Raw genomic sequence first — 19,394 nt, forward strand, 5'->3', positions numbered from 1 at the left:
TGATAATCAAACCCTAGCATAACTAAGAAAGAACAGGCAAACGTCCCTTTAGATTTTTTCAGGCTTCTGGATAATTTTCCTTAACACCATTTTACAAAGGTTTTTCTCTTCCGTATCTTACTGATGTCAAGGAGACTAGAATTACTGGGAAGGGTATTCTCAGATATATTATCAAGTTATCCCATTGTAAAAAATACGAAAAACCAAAACACTAATCTTGAAGCTATCCACAGGATTAAAGAAAAACTATACAATTTTGAGTGAGAGCAGAAACTGCTCTTAGAAAGCATAGTATTAGTGAGTTCTTACAGGCTCCCAGGTAGCTACATCATCAGAGAGAAGGAAGCACCAGAAGAGGTATTTTACCCATGTTTGGTCAATACGAGGGAGTGCAGAATTGCTTTTGACACAGTCTAGAGGCTGACATTGATACCATGCCAGAGACCCGTAAGCATGTTGTGCTTTCTCAAAGGTCTTCTCTGTGAGCTGAGCTGCCTTCGAACTTAGAACATGAATTGTATGGTTTTACCTTGAACAAGATTCTGGAAATAGTTTATAAAATAATATCTGCATATAGGCCTCACCTTGGAGAGAGCTCATTACATTCCTGGGCACTGCAGTGCTACCAGATATCATGAGAAATAGAGGCAGGACAAGAATACCAAGGGAGGGTTGCTCAGCATAGATGACTGATGTGACCATTGTGATGATTTGACCAACTCCAAAGTTCATTCCCATGTCACCACTAAAACATTTTTTTCCCCTTCATTGCTAATGTCTGAGAGGAAATTTCTTTCCTCTACCCTCTTAGGTTTATTCGTAGGGGCCTGCAAAGTAAACTGACAAACGACAGAATGATGGAAGAAAAAACATAAATTATTTTAATTAATATTTTCTGTGTGAAAGAGTCCAAGAGGAAGGAAGTGAAACTCAAAGAAGTAGTTAGACTTGGGGGCTTATATTCCATTTTTAAGAAAGGAAAGGGGGTTTGGAGGAAAGTGAGTAGGAAATATATGGGGAAACTGATGGGAGAGAAGCGCTATTTTCATAAGGTTTGTTTATGTAGACTCACCTCAGTGCCCATTCTCCACCTTTGGTGACAAGAGTCACTCTCTTCTTCCTGGTTCGGGAGAGGGGGCCCCGGTCTCAGGGAAAATTCATGCCCTGCTTTTAGGGAGAAAAGGGGAGGGAAGATTTCTTCCTGCATCTGCTGATTTTCAACTGCTTTCAGCTCAAAACCATATTTATGCCAAAGTGGCATTTTTTGAGGTGGCATTTTTTTTTTTTAATTTATTTATTTTTGGCTGTGTTGGGTCTTCGTTTCTGTGCGAGGGCTTTCTCCAGTTGCGGCAAGTGGGGGCCACTCTTCATCGCAGTGCGCGGGCCTCTTATTATCGTGGCCTCTCTTGTTGCGGAGCACAGGCTCCAGACGCGCAGGCTCAGTAGTTGTGGCTCACGGGCCCAGTTGCTCCGCGGCATGTGGGATCTTCCCAGACCAGGGCTCGAACCCGTGTCCCCTGCATTGGCAGGCAGATTCTCAACCACTGCGCCACCAGGGAAGCCCTACTGCTTATGTTTTTGAACTCCCATTTTTCAGTTACATTTCTATTTGGAATAGTGTGGTAAAGTAGATGTCAATGGATTCAATGTTTTTCTAGAGTTTCTGTATTCCTTTTTAAAAACAGCTTTGAGATATAATTCACCTACTGTACAATTCACCTACTTAAAGTGTCCAATTCAATTGTTTTTTTGTATATTCACAGAGTTGTGCATTCATCTCCACAATCTATTTTATCCATTTTATTGATAAAAAAAATTTTGGAAATTTTATCAATTTCCAAAACAAGAAATCTTTCTTTTCCTAGCCTACAAGGCTCCCATCTCCCACAGCCCCAAGCAAACACTCATCTACTTTCTGTCTCTATAGGTTTGTCCTTTCTGACATTTCATATCAATGGGCTCATATAATATATGGTTCCTTATGACTGACTAATTTCACTCAGAGTATTTTCAAGATTCCTGTACATTGGAGTACTTCATTCATCAGTACTTCAGCCTAAAACAATATCACTGGAATTATGGAATAAACTTAATCCTTACGGGTGTATTTTTTTAATTATCCAGCACTATTACAAGTTCTCAGTCTTGTTTTCAATTTAAAAAGACTTTTAATGATAATCATTAAAATGCTTATGGTTGAATTTAGATTCAATTCTGTGCAATAAAATCAAATTGGTTATAACACAATAAAGGCCGTATATGAGAAGCCCATAGCTGATGTCATACTCTGCGCTTTTCCTCTAAGATCAGGAATAAGAGAAAGATGCCCACTCTCGCCACTTTTATTCAACGTAGTATTAGAAGTCCTAGTCAGAGTAATTAGGCAAAAAAAAAAAAAAAAAAAGAAATCAGCAGCACCCAGCTGGAAAGGAAGAAGTAAAATTGTCAATATTTGCAGATGACATGATATTATATATAGAAAACCCTAAAGACTCCACCAAAAAAACACTGTTAGAACTAATAAACAACTTTAGTACTGTTGCAGAATACAAAATCAATATACAAACATTGGTTGCATTTCTATATGCTAGTAATAAAACAATACCACTTACAATTGCATCAAAAGAATAAAATACCTATGAATAAATTTAACCATGGAGGTGAAAGACCTGTACATTGAAAACTGTAAGACACTGATGAAAGTAACTGAAGAAGACACAAATAAATGGAAAGATATTCTGTGGCTCATAGGTTAGAAGAATTAATATTGTTAAACTGTCCATACTACCAGAAGCAATCTACAGATTCAATTCAATCCCTATCAAAATTCCAATGGCATTTTACACAGAAACAGAGCAAAAAAATCCTAAAATGTGTAAGGAACCACAAAACACCCTGAGTAACCAAAGCAATCTTCAGAGAGAACAAAGCTGGAAGCATCATGCTTCCTGATTTTAAGTTATATTACAAAACTATGGTATGGTATTGGTATAAAAACAGGCACATGGATGAATGGAGCAGAATAGAGAGCTCAGAAATAAACGCACACATATATGGTCACTTAATTGATCACAAAGGAGCCAAGAATATACAATGGGGAAAGGACAGTCTGTTCAACACATGGTGTTGGCAAAACTGGACAGCCACATGCAAAAGAATAAAACTAGACTACTACCTTACACCATACAGAAATTAACTCAAAATGGAATAAAGACTTGAATTTAAGACCTGAAATCATAAAACTCCTAGAAGAAAACATATACGGTAAGCTCCTGGACATTGGTCATGGCCATGATTTTTTGGATATGACACCAAAAGCAAAGGCAATAAAAGTAAAAATAAACAAGTGAGACTACATCAAACTAAAAAGCTTTTGTACAGTAAAGGAAACCATCCACAAAATGAAAAGGCAACCAATTGAATGGGAGAAATATTTGCAAATCATGTATCTGATAATGGGCTAATAGCTAATATATATAAAGATCTCGCACAACTCAATAGCAAACAAACGATCTAATTAAAAATGGGCAAAGGATCTGAATAGACATTTTTCCAAAGAACACATACAGTTGACCAACAGGTATAGGAAAAGATGCTCAACGTCACTAATCATCAGGGGAATGCAAATCGAAACCACAATGAGCTATCACTTCACACCTGTTTGTATGATTAGCATCAAAAGATAAGAAATAACAAGTGTTGGCAAGGATGTGGAGAGAAGGAGACACTTGTGCACTCTTGGTGGGAATGTAAATTGGTACAGACAGTATGGAAAATAGCATGGAGTTTCCTCAAAAGATCAAAACTGGGACTACCATATGATCCAGCAATTTCACTTCTGTGTATTTGTACAAAGAAAATGAAAACACTAACTCCAAAAGATATATGCACACCCATGTTTATTACAGAATTATTTACAAGAGTTGAGACATGGGAACAACTTCAGTGTTCATTGATGGGTGAATGGCTAAAAAAATGTGATACACACACTGGAATACTATTGAGCCATTAAGAAAAAGGAAATTTTGCCATTTGTGACAACATGGAGGGACTTCGAGAGCATTATGCTAAGTGAAATAAGTTAGAGAAAGATAACCTATGGTCTCACTTATATGAGTAATCTTAAAAAGAGAAAAAAGGAGCTCATAAATACAGAGAAGAGATAGTTGGTTGCCAGACTGCGGGGATGGGGATGGGGGTGGGAAGTAGGTGACATGAGTGAAGGGGGTTCAAAAGGTACAAATTTCCAGTTATAAAATAAATAAGCCACAGGGATGTAATGTATAGCATGGTGAATATAGTTATTAATACTGTATTGCATATTTACAAGTTGCTGCAAGTAAATCTTAAAAGTTCTCATCACAAGAAGAAAGAAAAAAATCTGTGACTGTGTATGGTGATTGATGGTAACCAGACTTACTGTGATGTTCATTTTGCAATACACACAAATGTCAAATCATTGAATTGTACACCTGAAACTAATATAGTGTTCTATGTCAATTATACCTCAATAGAAAAATTCTTAGGTCAAGATCAGATGTTGATTTTAATTTTAAATTAGAAAAGGACTTTTAAGGATACACTCAACTCTGCCTCCCTCTTCCTACCCCAAAGAAGTAAAGAAAAACTGTGACCTTTTATGCCTTTCATAAAATTAGAAATTTTGTTTAAAGGGTATAATATATCTCAATTTAAAAAGTTAAAAAAAAAAAAAGAATTTTTTTTCCTGGACACTCATGTAGTTGATTCTGTGAATTTATCCTTCTTTGTGATATGATAGAAGGAAGTTCTCGAATCTCCCTTTTCTCTATATGTATGCACCTCAGCTGCTGCCATCAGTGGACATGTGTGCAAGATGATATTGGAGACTGTGGTGCTTGAATTGGGTAGAATGCTGGACAGCTGACTCTGCACTTCATTTTAACGTTAAGCCTCTCTGATTCTACTTGTGCCAGAATGTCAGGAAAAGTGTGTTGTTTATGCGCAATCCTGTGAAATGTTTATTAAGCACTTTTGGAAATACCATGCAGTATTGCTTTTATACTTCAAGTTCTTAGTTGTGGTTTGTTCTGTCTTAGATACCAGTGTTTGTTAGTCCCCAAAAGTCCTCCTGGGTTGAAATGGGCTGAATTGGAAAGAAATATTATAAGCAGATAAGGTAGGGGGTCTATGGAGAAAGAAAACCAGGCATGGCTTTCTGGCCATAAGAGAACACCTATTCATTTAGTACAAGCCATTTCGTGATCTAAGCCTGGCCAGAGCGCTTGCCCTTGAACAGGTCTCAGTAATTAAGGATCTTAAGGGAAAACAAGAATGCTGACTGTTATCAGGCAAGAGAAGTAGCACTAGTAATAATGTATCAGTTGTAAAGACTTCCAGTTCTGTTTCCATGGTAGGGATTAGCCTGAAACAGACAATCACCCCATCCCCCTCAAGAATTTTTTAAAAATCAGGTTGTAGGGAGTAAGGCAAGCTCTTATGCATTTCAAGAAAGTGCTAGTAGGCATGTTAGAAACCGACCTTGCTGCTGGGGGTGGGGTGGGCTGGGGAACTCTGCCCTTACCAGAAGTTTGTGCTAAAGTGAAAAGCATATTGTACAAATAGTTACCCTTCCAGCATTCATCCAGATATGCCCCGAGGCTGTGATAAGTTTGTGTTGTCATCATTTAGTGTCAGCTCATTTAATGCCATATTATATGAGTCACTCCTGAAAATGAGCCTTAGTCTCCTTTAAGAAAATACTGCCCCGTGTTTCAGACGGAATTTTAATTTAACTTTGGGCACAATTTCCATGAATTAATTAAAATGGGGGCATTTACATGAAATCCTTAGGTCCTGCAGTAAAGCATTTATCACTTTGCTAAGAAATTAAAAATGTAGTACTAAATGATTTGCTAGTATAAAAGAATTGTAGAATAATTTAACATAGTACACTGAGGTGCAATTAAAAAGTCACCAGAGGTCACTCTTACTTAAAGGAAACATGGCTTCAAAAATCCTTCCCTTAGAAGAGAAGCAGAGTGCTGTGCTGCCTTTCTTGTCTCCTTAGTTGTGATTACAGGATATTGCAAGATCAGTTATTTTGATATTTCTTTATTTTCTGTTTGTATTTTATTCCCTGAAATCCACAGAGGTATCATGTTCTTCATACTGAACATCTTTTTTAAGAGTCACATGCTCTGAGGTGCTCCATGTCTGAATATCCAGGCAGATAGCCTTTTCTGAATTGAATATATCTCTAAGCTCAGTTCGTCTGGGTCTCTGGCTGACTCTTCAAATGTCAATGCTAGTTTTCACTTTTCAGCCTCTGTTTTATTTAGATGTGCTTAGTACTCTGATTAAAAGTTCAGTAAGTTTAAAGTACCTATGTAAATTTGCATGGCTAAGAACATTTTAGATACTATAGAGTCCTTGATCACTGCAAAGATGGCTACTATAGTTGTTCAAGTGTCAAGTATATATTTAAATGTCTTTGCAGACTTAAAGATTCATAGAGGGTACACAAACTGTGTTTGATCATTGCTTGCTAATCTCATTTGACAGTATCCTTTGTAGCAGTAGAAGTAATGGTGAATGAATCTTATTATAGTCTAGATTAGCTAATTTGACCAATTGGATTTTTCCTTAACTCTCGAATATTTGGGAGGTGTTTGTTTGTATGTGTAGATGTATATAGAAGCAAGGTATTTCAAACCCATATTTGAAATTTGTTAGTACGTAAATCAAGGTAGAGGGTTCTTTTAGTCCTGTCCCATCATTTGAGAAATTCTAAAGAGGAGTTTGCCAGCAGGATGGGATTTAGGCTACCAACAAGAAATCACGAACACCAGCATTTGCTCAAGTCTTTTGATCGCTAACCTTTTATTCCTAAGAAGTGTTTTAAGAACTCAAGTAATCTTTTCAGACAAGACTTTAAAACTAACAAAAATGAAATATTCTTAAGCCCTGATAAAATAATGAGAACTGTATGTAAATTTTTAAAAAGGTAAAGATCTTCTCCCCAAAAGGATACAGTGACATTTTTCCTCTATTTACAACTGGTTCTCAGTAGTAAGTTAGTCAGACGGGGGGGAGGGGCGGGGGGGGTGTCAACCTGGGTGAGGTTCTGGCATAAGACATACTCTCATACAGGACTTGGTTGAAACATTTGACATCTCAGAAATTGTCCATGTTTTGACATGAATCTTTATAATTAATGGGAAATTTTAAGTCAGGAGGAGTCTACACAGGGCGAGAGTAATGTTTCTAAATAGCCAAAAACATGGGCTTTTTTTTTTTTTTTCTCTTATTCTCTGTCTTTTTGAAGATAAAACAAGTTGAATGGACAGCATCCTCTAGGACCTGATATTTAAAAATTGTGCATCTCTACTTGGTCTGCCTTCTAGAGCTCTTTGTATTTAGTCAAGATGAAAGTGTTATTCTAATGGAGTTATCCTCTTAAATGGAACTTGCCCAAGTTCCACAGCTTCTGTGAAAAGCTAATTTTCAAAGTAAACATTTTAGTGCTATTTGACTTTTTAAACTATGTGCCTCTATTAATTTTGTGACTAAAATTTAAAAATTCCAATTGAATAGAGATTTTTTGCTTCCATTATATTTTTTTCTGGAAAAAATATTATTAAGTTTGCCCCCAAATACCACTGAATTATAAAGTTGCTTTTTACAGTTATACATCCAAAACTTAATGCAAAATTGAGATCTAAAGATAATAGGCAATATTTTCTATTGGTGTTTGTAATATCAGGGCACAAACTTTTAGAAGTGACTTTGTTAGCCAGCCCTCCTGTAACTAAATCTATTTGGAAATCTCAGCCTATTATCTTAAGGTGTCGTTAAAATGAATTATCGGAGTGGCTGGGTACATCTGTACTTAAAACACTATTTGTCTAATTGCTTCTACTTAAGTAAACATTACATATTACTAGAGATTTCAAATTGATTTTAAATTAAATAAGATCTAGTAAAACAAAGAGCAACATAAACTGTTTTAACTTGCCGCTTGCTTTTGTTGTTTTGTTTTGTTTTCTTCTTCTTTTCAAAGAGTTTCTTACTGATTTCTTCAAAGGAAATCAGGAAACTCTACATGTTTCGATAAAGTTCTATCTATAGCATAAGACCCAGGACTTCAGATGAAAAAGGTTTTATAGATAATCCTCCTCCTCTTGAAATATTTATAATAATCCAGGACATACCTTCCGGTCAATCATATCATCTAGATAAATACTATTTTTAGTTTTTATTACTTATTCAGTACCTATGGAGTATTACGTAATGCAGTGTAGTCCAATTTATATATGAAATACAAATTTAAATAACAGAATTTGGTGTATAGTGCACCTTTATTTCTTTTAAACATAGACATGTTTTAAGAGGTGAACTTTATCAACTTTACATGGACATATCGTTTTGGAAGTGGAGTATTAAGTTTGAATAGAATAAAGGTTTCCAAATGGATATTGGCTAATATATCATTTATATATATACATATGTTATAAAAATAATTTTGTTTTATTCTCTAAAACATCACATACATGTTTTCACCCTGGGAATCATTCCTGTGTAAGTCAGTGCCTTAAAATATATATGCTAATAAACAATATTCAATGTGCTACAAAAATAATTTAGTTAAATTTTTAAATGAACTTACCTTCTAGTGACCTCATTTCAATATTTATAGATTATAGGAATGAAGTACAGGAAACTGAATTTTACCTTATAGGGAACTTGCATTCAGGAGCACCATCAATTTTAGCCTGCAATGATTGTGCAAATATGTCTAAGAAAAGAAGCATGCACTTAGATGCAGAAATTCTTCCATCTTACAGCTTACAGTGTTTAAGAAGTTGATCTATATGCATATATAATAAGCTTTTAACAATATGCCTTTGAAATTCAGTTGTTTATACAAATATTTTTAGGACAATAAGTTTGAAGAATATGACAAGAATTTAGAGCACCAAAGTGTTTTTGTTTTTTTTTTTTAATTGCCATGTGGTTAAACATCTTTGTCATAAAGCTACAGTAAAGGCACTCATGTGAAATGTACATGTGTGAGGTGTAAGAAGGGATCTCCTCTCTTGGTTACACTATTGCCAATAGCTATTTCAGTCTCGTGAATTCAAACATAATTGGTGGATGCTCCAAGCTTAGAGTCCAAAATCATCCACATGTTTTTGATTGAAATCTCCCAAGATCTTAGATAATACTAAAACAAGGGTGGGAAGATGTTATATGGAGAACAAATGGAGCACAAGTACAATGAAATGTGATTTTTCACTTGATGAAACAGAGGTGAATTAGAAACTATAGAAGAGAGTGTACAAAATACCCCAAATAACAGCGATCTAAAGTCCCTATTAAAAGCTAGCTTTTCATAGGATATTTTAAAAGAATCAAAAAAATCATTTTTTTTGGTTTTAGTTCTTCAGCATTTTTTTTTTTTTTTTGGTTCCTCTGTATGTGTTGTGTCTTTTATTTTCTGGATATTTTAAAGATTTTCTCCTTATCTTTACTCATCAGTAATCTGAGTATGATGTGCCCAGGCTTGGTTTTCTTTGTATTGATATTTATCATGTTTGGGGTTTTCTTTTTTTTTTTTTTTTAATTAATTAATTAATGTATTTATTTTTGGCTGTGTTGGTTCTTCGTTTCTGTGCGAGGGCTTACTCTAGTTGCGGCGAGCCGGGGCCCCTCTTCATCGCGGTGCGCGGGCCTCTCACTATCGTGGCCTCTCTTGTTGCGGAGCACAGGCTCCAGACGCGCAGGCTCAGTAATTGTGGCTCACGGGCCCAGTTGCTCCGCGGCATGTGGGATCTTCCCAGACCAGGGCTCGAACCCATGTTCCCTGCATTAGCAGGCAGGATGTAAACCACGGTGCCACCAGGGAAGCCCCCGAGTTCTTCAGCTTTTTTATAAGATAGCCTCAATTGAAAATAATTACACTCATTAGTTTCACTCAGTAAGAGAATGCGATTCTGTGCAATCAGTTTGTCAGACATATATCACAAAAGAAAACAACCGAATAAAATAATGGAGCATCCCTTCTCCAAACCGTCTTCCTCTCTGTTGCTCTCATGTTCCCTCTTTCTAACACCTAATTTCTATTCGTGGCAAGCCCTCCACCTCGGGTGACGCTTACTGTGTGAGTCCCCAGAAACCAGACGTCCATCTGTTCTTTCTTTCTTTCGATTACTTCCGATGATAAAGCCACTCCTCTGTTACTGAGGTGGTGGCAACAACGGATATTTGTAGTGCGCTCCATCTTTTGTATGCCCTTCATTGAAGGCTGCTGAGTTGGTAGCTTCACGAAGGAGGATGCACTCTTCGGCATTTGTACGTGTGTGTTTGGGGAAGAGGGTTTTGTAATCGTTTTCATTCAGAAAGAAATGCTGACAGCTTCACTCCAAATTAATAGTGTATACTTTTCCGTGTCGTCAATATTGACATTTGGAAATCTTATTCATTAGTCTGTGATCTGGAAGGAAACTATTTTAATGGCTCTTGGCCCTTGCATCTGTGATTCTCTTGTCATTGAAATCTGTAAAACACTGATATTAACTCTGAAATTTTATACTTTTAAACATTATTGACTTCCTGGGAAGAAGTCATATGTTAGAACCTTACAGCATACACTTCAGCTATAGAAAAACTATTAAGTGCTGTTTATTTAATTTAATAACACAGATCTAGGCCATTTAATTTTTTAGCCAGATTTATTAAGATATAATTCACATATGATTATAACTCATCCATTTAGAGTGTAAAATTCAGTCGTTTTTAGTATATTCACAGATAGGTGCAGTGATCACGACGGTTAATTTTAAAACATTTTTGTCACCTCAAGAAGAAATCCCATACCTATCACCCTACTATCCCCTCAAGCCTCCTAGCCCTAAGCAATCACTTACTGCATTTTTGTTAAATCTCTAAAACCTTCATGAATCAGCACTTTGCTACAAATCTACAACTCTCTCTGCCACCCTTTCTTTAATTAGAAACGTTTTTTTGAGCAGTGTTAGGTTTACAGAAATATTAAGCAGATATAGAGACTCCATTTATTCTATTCTCCTGCCAACGCCCCATTCCCTTTTCCCCAATTATTAACATTTTGCATTAGTGGTACATTTTTACAATTGATGAACCAATACTGATAGATTGTTGTTAATTAAGTTTTACATTAGAGTTCACTATTTGTGTTGTACGTTCTATAGGTTTGGATAAATGTATAATGACATGTATTGACCATTACAATCTCATACATAATAGTTTCACTGCCCTAAAAATTCTTGTAATCTACCTGTTCATCATTCCTTCTCTTGTCCCTAATTCCTGGCAACCCCTAATCTTTTTAGTGTCTCCATAATTTTGCCTTTTCCAGAGTGTTGTAGAGTTGGAAGATTTTCTTCCATGTTATCTTCCAGAAGTTTTATAGCTTTGTGTTTTATATTTAGGTCTGTGCTCTATTTTAACTTAATGTTCGTGAAAGGTGTAAGGTTTGTTTCTAAATTCACTTTTTTTTTTTTTTTTTGCATGTGGATGTCTAGTTATTCCAACATTGTTTGTTGAAAAGACTATCTTTGTTCATCATATTGCCTCTGTTCTTTTGTCAAAATCAGTTGACTGTATTTGTCTTGGTCTGTTTCTGGGCTTCCTATTCAGTTCCATTGATCTATTTGTCTATTCTTTTGCCCATACCACACTGTCTTGATTACTGTTAACTTTATAGTAAGTCTTGATTTTGGGTAATGTTAATCCTCCAACTTTGTTCTCTCCCTTCAATACTGTGTCAGCCATTCTGGGTTTTTATAAACTTTAGAATCAGTTTGTCAATATCCACAAGATCACTTGGGATTTTGATTGGGATTAATTAAATCTGTAGATCAAGTTGGGAAGAACTGACATCTTAACAATTTTGATCATCCTATACATGACCATGTAGTGTCCCTCCATTTTTTAAAATTATTTGATTTCTTTCATCACAGGTTTGTAGTCTTTCCTTATATAGATATGACACATATTTTCTTAGTTTTATACCTAAGTATTTCATTTTTGGGTGTTAATGTAAATGATATTGTGTTTTTTAATTTCAAAACCCAGTTGTACATTGCTGGTGTACAGGGAAGCAATTAATTTGTATATGTGAAAAATGTATCCTGCAACCTTGCTATAATTGCTTATTAGTTCTCAAAGTTTTTTGTTGATTCTGTGAGATTGCCTACATAGATGATCGTGTCATCTACAAAAACAGTTTTATTTCTTCCTTTCCAATTTATATACTTTTAATTTCCTTTTTTTGTCTAATTAGATTAGCTGTGAATTCTAGGACAATGTTGAAAAAATGTGTTGAGGCGATATCCTTGCCTTGTTCTTTTTTATTTATTTATTTATTTATTTATTTTTGGCTGTGTTGGGTCTTCGTTTCTGTGAGGGCTTTCTCTGGTTGCGGCAAGCGGGGGCCACTCTTCATCGCGGTGCGTGGGCCCCTCACTATCGTTGCCTCTCTTGTTGCGGAGCACAGGCTCCAGGCGCGCAGGCTCAGTAGTTGTGGCTCACGGGCCTAGCTGCTCCGTGGCATGTGGGATCTTCCCAGACCAGGGCTCGATCCCGTATCCCCTGCATTAGCAGGCAGATTCTCAACGACCGCGCCACCAGGGAAGCCCCCTTGCCTTGTTCTTAATCTTAGTGAGAAAGCATCTAGTTTCTCACTAATAAATATTATATTAGCTGTAGGTGTTTTGTAAATTCTCATTATTAAGTTGCAATAGTTCCCTTCTATTTCTAGTTTACTGAAAGTTTTTGTCATGAATGAATGCTGGATTTGTCAAATGCTTTTTCTGGATCTATTAATAGGACCATATAGTTTTTCTTCTTTAACCTGTTTATATGATGAATTACACTAGTTGGTTTTCTTATGTTGAACCAGCCTTGTATACCTGGAAGAAATCCCACTTGCCCATGGTGTATAATTCTGTTCATACATAGTTGGATTTGATTGACTAATATTCTGTTCAGGATTTTTGCAACTATATTCATTTGTCTGAATTTTTCCTTTTTTTTGTAATGCTTTGTATGCTTTTGGTGTTAGGATAATGCTGGTTTCCTAGAATGAGTTAGAAAGTATTTATTCTAGTTCTATTTTTAGAGAATAAGCATACATTTTCCCTAAAATATTTGTTAAAATTCACCAGTGAACCAATCTGGCCCTAGTGCTTTCTTTTTGGCAGGTTATTAATTATAGTTTCAAATCCTTTAATAGATATAGGCCTATTGAGATTGTCTGTTTCTCCGTGTGTAATTTTGGTGCTGGAACAACTGGACAGCTACATGCAAAAAAAAAAAAAATGAATCTAGACAAAGACCTTACACTTTTCATATACATTAAATGGATCATAGAACTCAATATAAAATGCAACAGGACTTCATTAAAATAAAATAGTAATAAAATAAAATGTGATGCCCCCGGTAAGCCTTTTTAGATTCTTCAATCATGTGTTTCTTCCTAATTATGCCTTAATTTCACCTGGTTTATACCTCTGCAGTATTTATAAAAGAAATCTTGCATGTTATATGTACATGCCTATCAACTCCATTGGACTGTGACCTCGTTGAGGGCTGGTAGGATGTGTCATTCATCTTTGGTGCCAGTTCAACATTTGTTCTGGTACAAAATAGTAAGTAGAACATATCCTTTGAATTGAACAATGCAGAGTTTTGGTTAATTTAAAATTCAGTTTCACAGGCCTACAATTACTAAATGGTATAGGGACACAAAACTCTTTATAACTAAAACATTCACGAGTCCATTTATGAAATCAGTGTCCTCTCAGCTCTCCTTTGCTCATCGTAGTGGAATTGATCCCCACCCACCAGGTCAGGTGTTTGATTAGTTCTTTTTGATAGGGGAATGGTGCCAATCACCACTAATCTAAACAATTGCAATGAAGTTGATTGCAAGGGAAATAGTCCCATCCAAGGAGTATGATTAGACTTGGTAAAAGAGGGGCAAAGGGAAGGGAGAAGGAAAAGCAGAAGTGTACAAGCAATCTCCCCAAGTAAGGGGGAAGACCAAAAAGAAGGAAGAGTGGGGCAGTGGTGGAGGTTCTCCCCAGGGTTCTCTCCAGGCAGACAGCGGGAACAAGCAGGGCAGGGAGGTGGTGGTGAGTAAGGACACCTCAGTGTTGGAGGTGTAAGGACACCTACAGTATGGAGCTGCAGGCTTAAACTTTCCAGAATAAATCTCAGCTTTGGATAGGAGCCTGTTATCAGACCCACCCTCAAATCACTAGGCACTAACTATCCTATGGAAAAGGGCAGAGTCCAAAATTTTGATTAAAAATAATATATGAGCTTAAAACAAATATAAGCCTACATATTTTTAACAGAGAAACTTAACATATCTACTAGATATTGGGAAATCTGAGCTCTTATGAACCCAAATAAAAGCAGGGAAAAGATAGCAGAGATACTGTTTGAAAGTGACCAGTTTTTTTGGTGTGTATGTCCATGCAGGTAGCCCTTACTTTGTGTGCCCATGGTTTGTTGACTGGTGCACATTGTGCTACTCACAATTGCTCCTTGTCAAAGTATCATTTTCATAAATTAAACTCATGACTCTCATGCAAATGTTAAATGAGTATATGGCACAGATTTAATGAACCCATTAATAAGAGAACTGGCATGATGGTAGTGCTGATTCAAAAGAACTAAATGGGGTAGAAGATTTTATAGTAGCTGGAAGAATTCCTAAATAGGATTACTGATTTTAGATAAAAAAATAGCTCATGTTCTGTAGGGAAAATCAGCTAACATTCTGAATTTTGGAAATTGTATTTTCCATCAGAAAGGAATCATTTGCATCCCTACTGAACAGACATTATTTGTATTGCTATCTGACAGAAATCAAGGTACAAATCAACATCAACCCCTTCAGAATTACACCATACCTTTATCAATAGTAAATAACAAGTTAAACAAAGATGCAAAGGTACATGCCTAGAGATTCAGATAATCCGCAGGCAGGCCTGATAATCAAACCCTAGCATAACTAAGAAAGAACAGGCAAACGTCCCTTTAGATTTTTTCAGGCTTTTGGATAATTTTCCTTAACGCCATTTTACAAAGGTTTTTCTCTTCCGTATCTTACTGATGTCAAGGAGACTAGAATTACTGGGAAGGGTATTCTCAGATATATTATCAAGTTATCCCATTGTAAAAAATACCAAAAACCAAAAAACTCATCTTGAAGCTATCCACAGGATTAAAGAAAAACTATACAATTTTGAGTGAGAGCAGAAACTGCTCTTAGAAAGCATAGTATTAGTGAGTTCTTACAGGCTCCCAGGTAGCTACATCATCAGAGAGAAGGAAGCACCAGAAGAGGTATTTTACCCATGTTTGGTCAATACGAGGGAGTGCAGAATTGCTTTTGACACAGTCTAGAGGCTGACATTGATACCATGCCAGAGACCCGTAAGCATGTTGTGCTTTCTCAAAGGTCTTCTCTGTGAGCTGAGCTGCCTTCGAACTTAGAACATGAATTGTATGGTTTTACCTTGAACAAGATTCTGGAAATAGTTTATAAAATAATATCTGCATATAGGCCTCACCTTGGAGAGAGCTCATTACATTCCTGGGCACTGCAGTGCTACCAGATATCATGAGAAATAGAGGCAGGACAAGAATACCAAGGGAGGGTTGCTCAGCATAGATGACTGATGTGACCATTGTGATGATTTGACCAACTCCAAAGTTCATTCCCATGTCACCACTAAAACATTTTTTTCCCCTTCATTGCTAATGTCTGAGAGGAAATTTCTTTCCTCTACCCTCTTAGGTTTATTCGTAGGGGCCTGCAAAGTAAACTGACAAACGACAGAATGATGGAAGAAAAAACATAAATTATTTTAATTAATATTTTCTGTGTGAAAGAGTCCAAGAGGAAGGAAGTGAAACTCAAAGAAGTAGTTAGACTTGGGGGCTTATATTCCATTTTTAAGAAAGGAAAGGGGGTTTGGAGGAAAGTGAGTAGGAAATATATGGGGAAACTGATGGGAGAGAAGCGCTATTTTCATAAGGTTTGTTTATGTAGACTCACCTCAGTGCCCATTCTCCACCTTTGGTGACAAGAGTCACTCTCTTCTTCCTGGTTCGGGAGAGGGGGCCCCGGTCTCAGGGAAAATTCATGCCCTGCTTTTAGGGAGAAAAGGGGAGGGAAGATTTCTTCCTGCATCTGCTGATTTTCAACTGCTTTCAGCTGAAAACCATATTTATGCCAAAGTGGCATTTTTTGAGGTGGCATTTTTTTTTTTTAATTTATTTATTTTTGGCTGTGTTGGGTCTTCGTTTCTGTGCGAGGGCTTTCTCCAGTTGCGGCAAGTGGGGGCCACTCTTCATCGCAGTGCGCGGGCCTCTTATTATCGTGGCCTCTCTTGTTGCGGAGCACAGGCTCCAGACGCGCAGGCTCAGTAGTTGTGGCTCACGGGCCCAGTTGCTCCGCGGCATGTGGGATCTTCCCAGACCAGGGCTCGAACCCGTGTCCCCTGCATTGGCAGGCAGATTCTCAACCACTGCGCCACCAGGGAAGCCCTACTGCTTATGTTTTTGAACTCCCATTTTTCAGTTACATTTCTATTTGGAATAGTGTGGTAAAGTAGATGTCAATGGATTCAATGTTTTTCTAGAGTTTCTGTATTCCTTTTTAAAAACAGCTTTGAGATATAATTCACCTACTGTACAATTCACCTACTTAAAGTGTCCAATTCAATTGTTTTTTTGTATATTCACAGAGTTGTGCATTCATCTCCACAATCTATTTTATCCATTTTATTGATAAAAAAAATTTTGGAAATTTTATCAATTTCCAAAACAAGAAATCTTTCTTTTCCTAGCCTACAAGGCTCCCATCTCCCACAGCCCCAAGCAAACACTCATCTACTTTCTGTCTCTATAGGTTTGTCCTTTCTGACATTTCATATCAATGGGCTCATATAATATATGGTTCCTTATGACTGACTAATTTCACTCAGAGTATTTTCAAGATTCCTGTACATTGGAGTACTTCATTCATCAGTACTTCAGCCTAAAACAATATCACTGGAATTATGGAATAAACTTAATCCTTACGGGTGTATTTTTTTAATTATCCAGCACTATTACAAGTTCTCAGTCTTGTTTTCAATTTAAAAAGACTTTTAATGATAATCATTAAAATGCTTATGGTTGAATTTAGATTCAATTCTGTGCAATAAAATCAAATTGGTTATAACACAATAAAGGCCGTATATGAGAAGCCCATAGCTGATGTCATACTCTGCGCTTTTCCTCTAAGATCAGGAATAAGAGAAAGATGCCCACTCTCGCCACTTTTATTCAACGTAGTATTAGAAGTCCTAGTCAGAGTAATTAGGCAAAAAAAAAAAAAAAAAAAGAAATCAGCAGCACCCAGCTGGAAAGGAAGAAGTAAAATTGTCAATATTTGCAGATGACATGATATTATATATAGAAAACCCTAAAGACTCCACCAAAAAAACACTGTTAGAACTAATAAACAACTTTAGTACTGTTGCAGAATACAAAATCAATATACAAACATTGGTTGCATTTCTATATGCTAGTAATAAAACAATACCACTTACAATTGCATCAAAAGAATAAAATACCTATGAATAAATTTAACCATGGAGGTGAAAGACCTGTACATTGAAAACTGTAAGACACTGATGAAAGTAACTGAAGAAGACACAAATAAATGGAAAGATATTCTGTGGCTCATAGGTTAGAAGAATTAATATTGTTAAACTGTCCATACTACCAGAAGCAATCTACAGATTCAATTCAATCCCTATCAAAATTCCAATGGCATTTTACACAGAAACAGAGCAAAAAAATCCTAAAATGTGTAAGGAACCACAAAACACCCTGAGTAACCAAAGCAATCTTCAGAGAGAACAAAGCTGGAAGCATCATGCTTCCTGATTTTAAGTTATATTACAAAACTATGGTATGGTATTGGTATAAAAACAGGCACATGGATGAATGGAGCAGAATAGAGAGCTCAGAAATAAACGCACACATATATGGTCACTTAATTGATCACAAAGGAGCCAAGAATATACAATGGGGAAAGGACAGTCTGTTCAACACATGGTGTTGGCAAAACTGGACAGCCACATGCAAAAGAATAAAACTAGACTACTACCTTACACCATACAGAAATTAACTCAAAATGGAATAAAGACTTGAATTTAAGACCTGAAATCATAAAACTCCTAGAAGAAAACATATACGGTAAGCTCCTGGACATTGGTCATGGCCATGATTTTTTGGATATGACACCAAAAGCAAAGGCAATAAAAGTAAAAATAAACAAGTGAGACTACATCAAACTAAAAAGCTTTTGTACAGTAAAGGAAACCATCCACAAAATGAAAAGGCAACCAATTGAATGGGAGAAATATTTGCAAATCATGTATCTGATAATGGGCTAATAGCTAATATATATAAAGATCTCGCACAACTCAATAGCAAACAAACGATCTAATTAAAAATGGGCAAAGGATCTGAATAGACATTTTTCCAAAGAACACATACAGTTGACCAACAGGTATAGGAAAAGATGCTCAACGTCACTAATCATCAGGGGAATGCAAATCGAAACCACAATGAGCTATCACTTCACACCTGTTTGTATGATTAGCATCAAAAGATAAGAAATAACAAGTGTTGGCAAGGATGTGGAGAGAAGGAGACACTTGTGCACTCTTGGTGGGAATGTAAATTGGTACAGACAGTATGGAAAATAGCATGGAGTTTCCTCAAAAGATCAAAACTGGGACTACCATATGATCCAGCAATTTCACTTCTGTGTATTTGTACAAAGAAAATGAAAACACTAACTCCAAAAGATATATGCACACCCATGTTTATTACAGAATTATTTACAAGAGTTGAGACATGGGAACAACTTCAGTGTTCATTGATGGGTGAATGGCTAAAAAAATGTGATACACACACTGGAATACTATTGAGCCATTAAGAAAAAGGAAATTTTGCCATTTGTGACAACATGGAGGGACTTCGAGAGCATTATGCTAAGTGAAATAAGTTAGAGAAAGATAACCTATGGTCTCACTTATATGAGTAATCTTAAAAAGAGAAAAAAGGAGCTCATAAATACAGAGAAGAGATAGTTGGTTGCCAGACTGCGGGGATGGGGATGGGGGTGGGAAGTAGGTGACATGAGTGAAGGGGGTTCAAAAGGTACAAATTTCCAGTTATAAAATAAATAAGCCACAGGGATGTAATGTATAGCATGGTGAATATAGTTATTAATACTGTATTGCATATTTACAAGTTGCTGCAAGTAAATCTTAAAAGTTCTCATCACAAGAAGAAAG

Source organism: Balaenoptera physalus, assembly GCF_965194825.1.
Source record: "Balaenoptera physalus genome assembly, contig: SUPER_7_unloc_2, whole genome shotgun sequence".
In the NCBI taxonomy this organism is placed as follows: domain Eukaryota; kingdom Metazoa; phylum Chordata; class Mammalia; order Artiodactyla; family Balaenopteridae; genus Balaenoptera; species Balaenoptera physalus.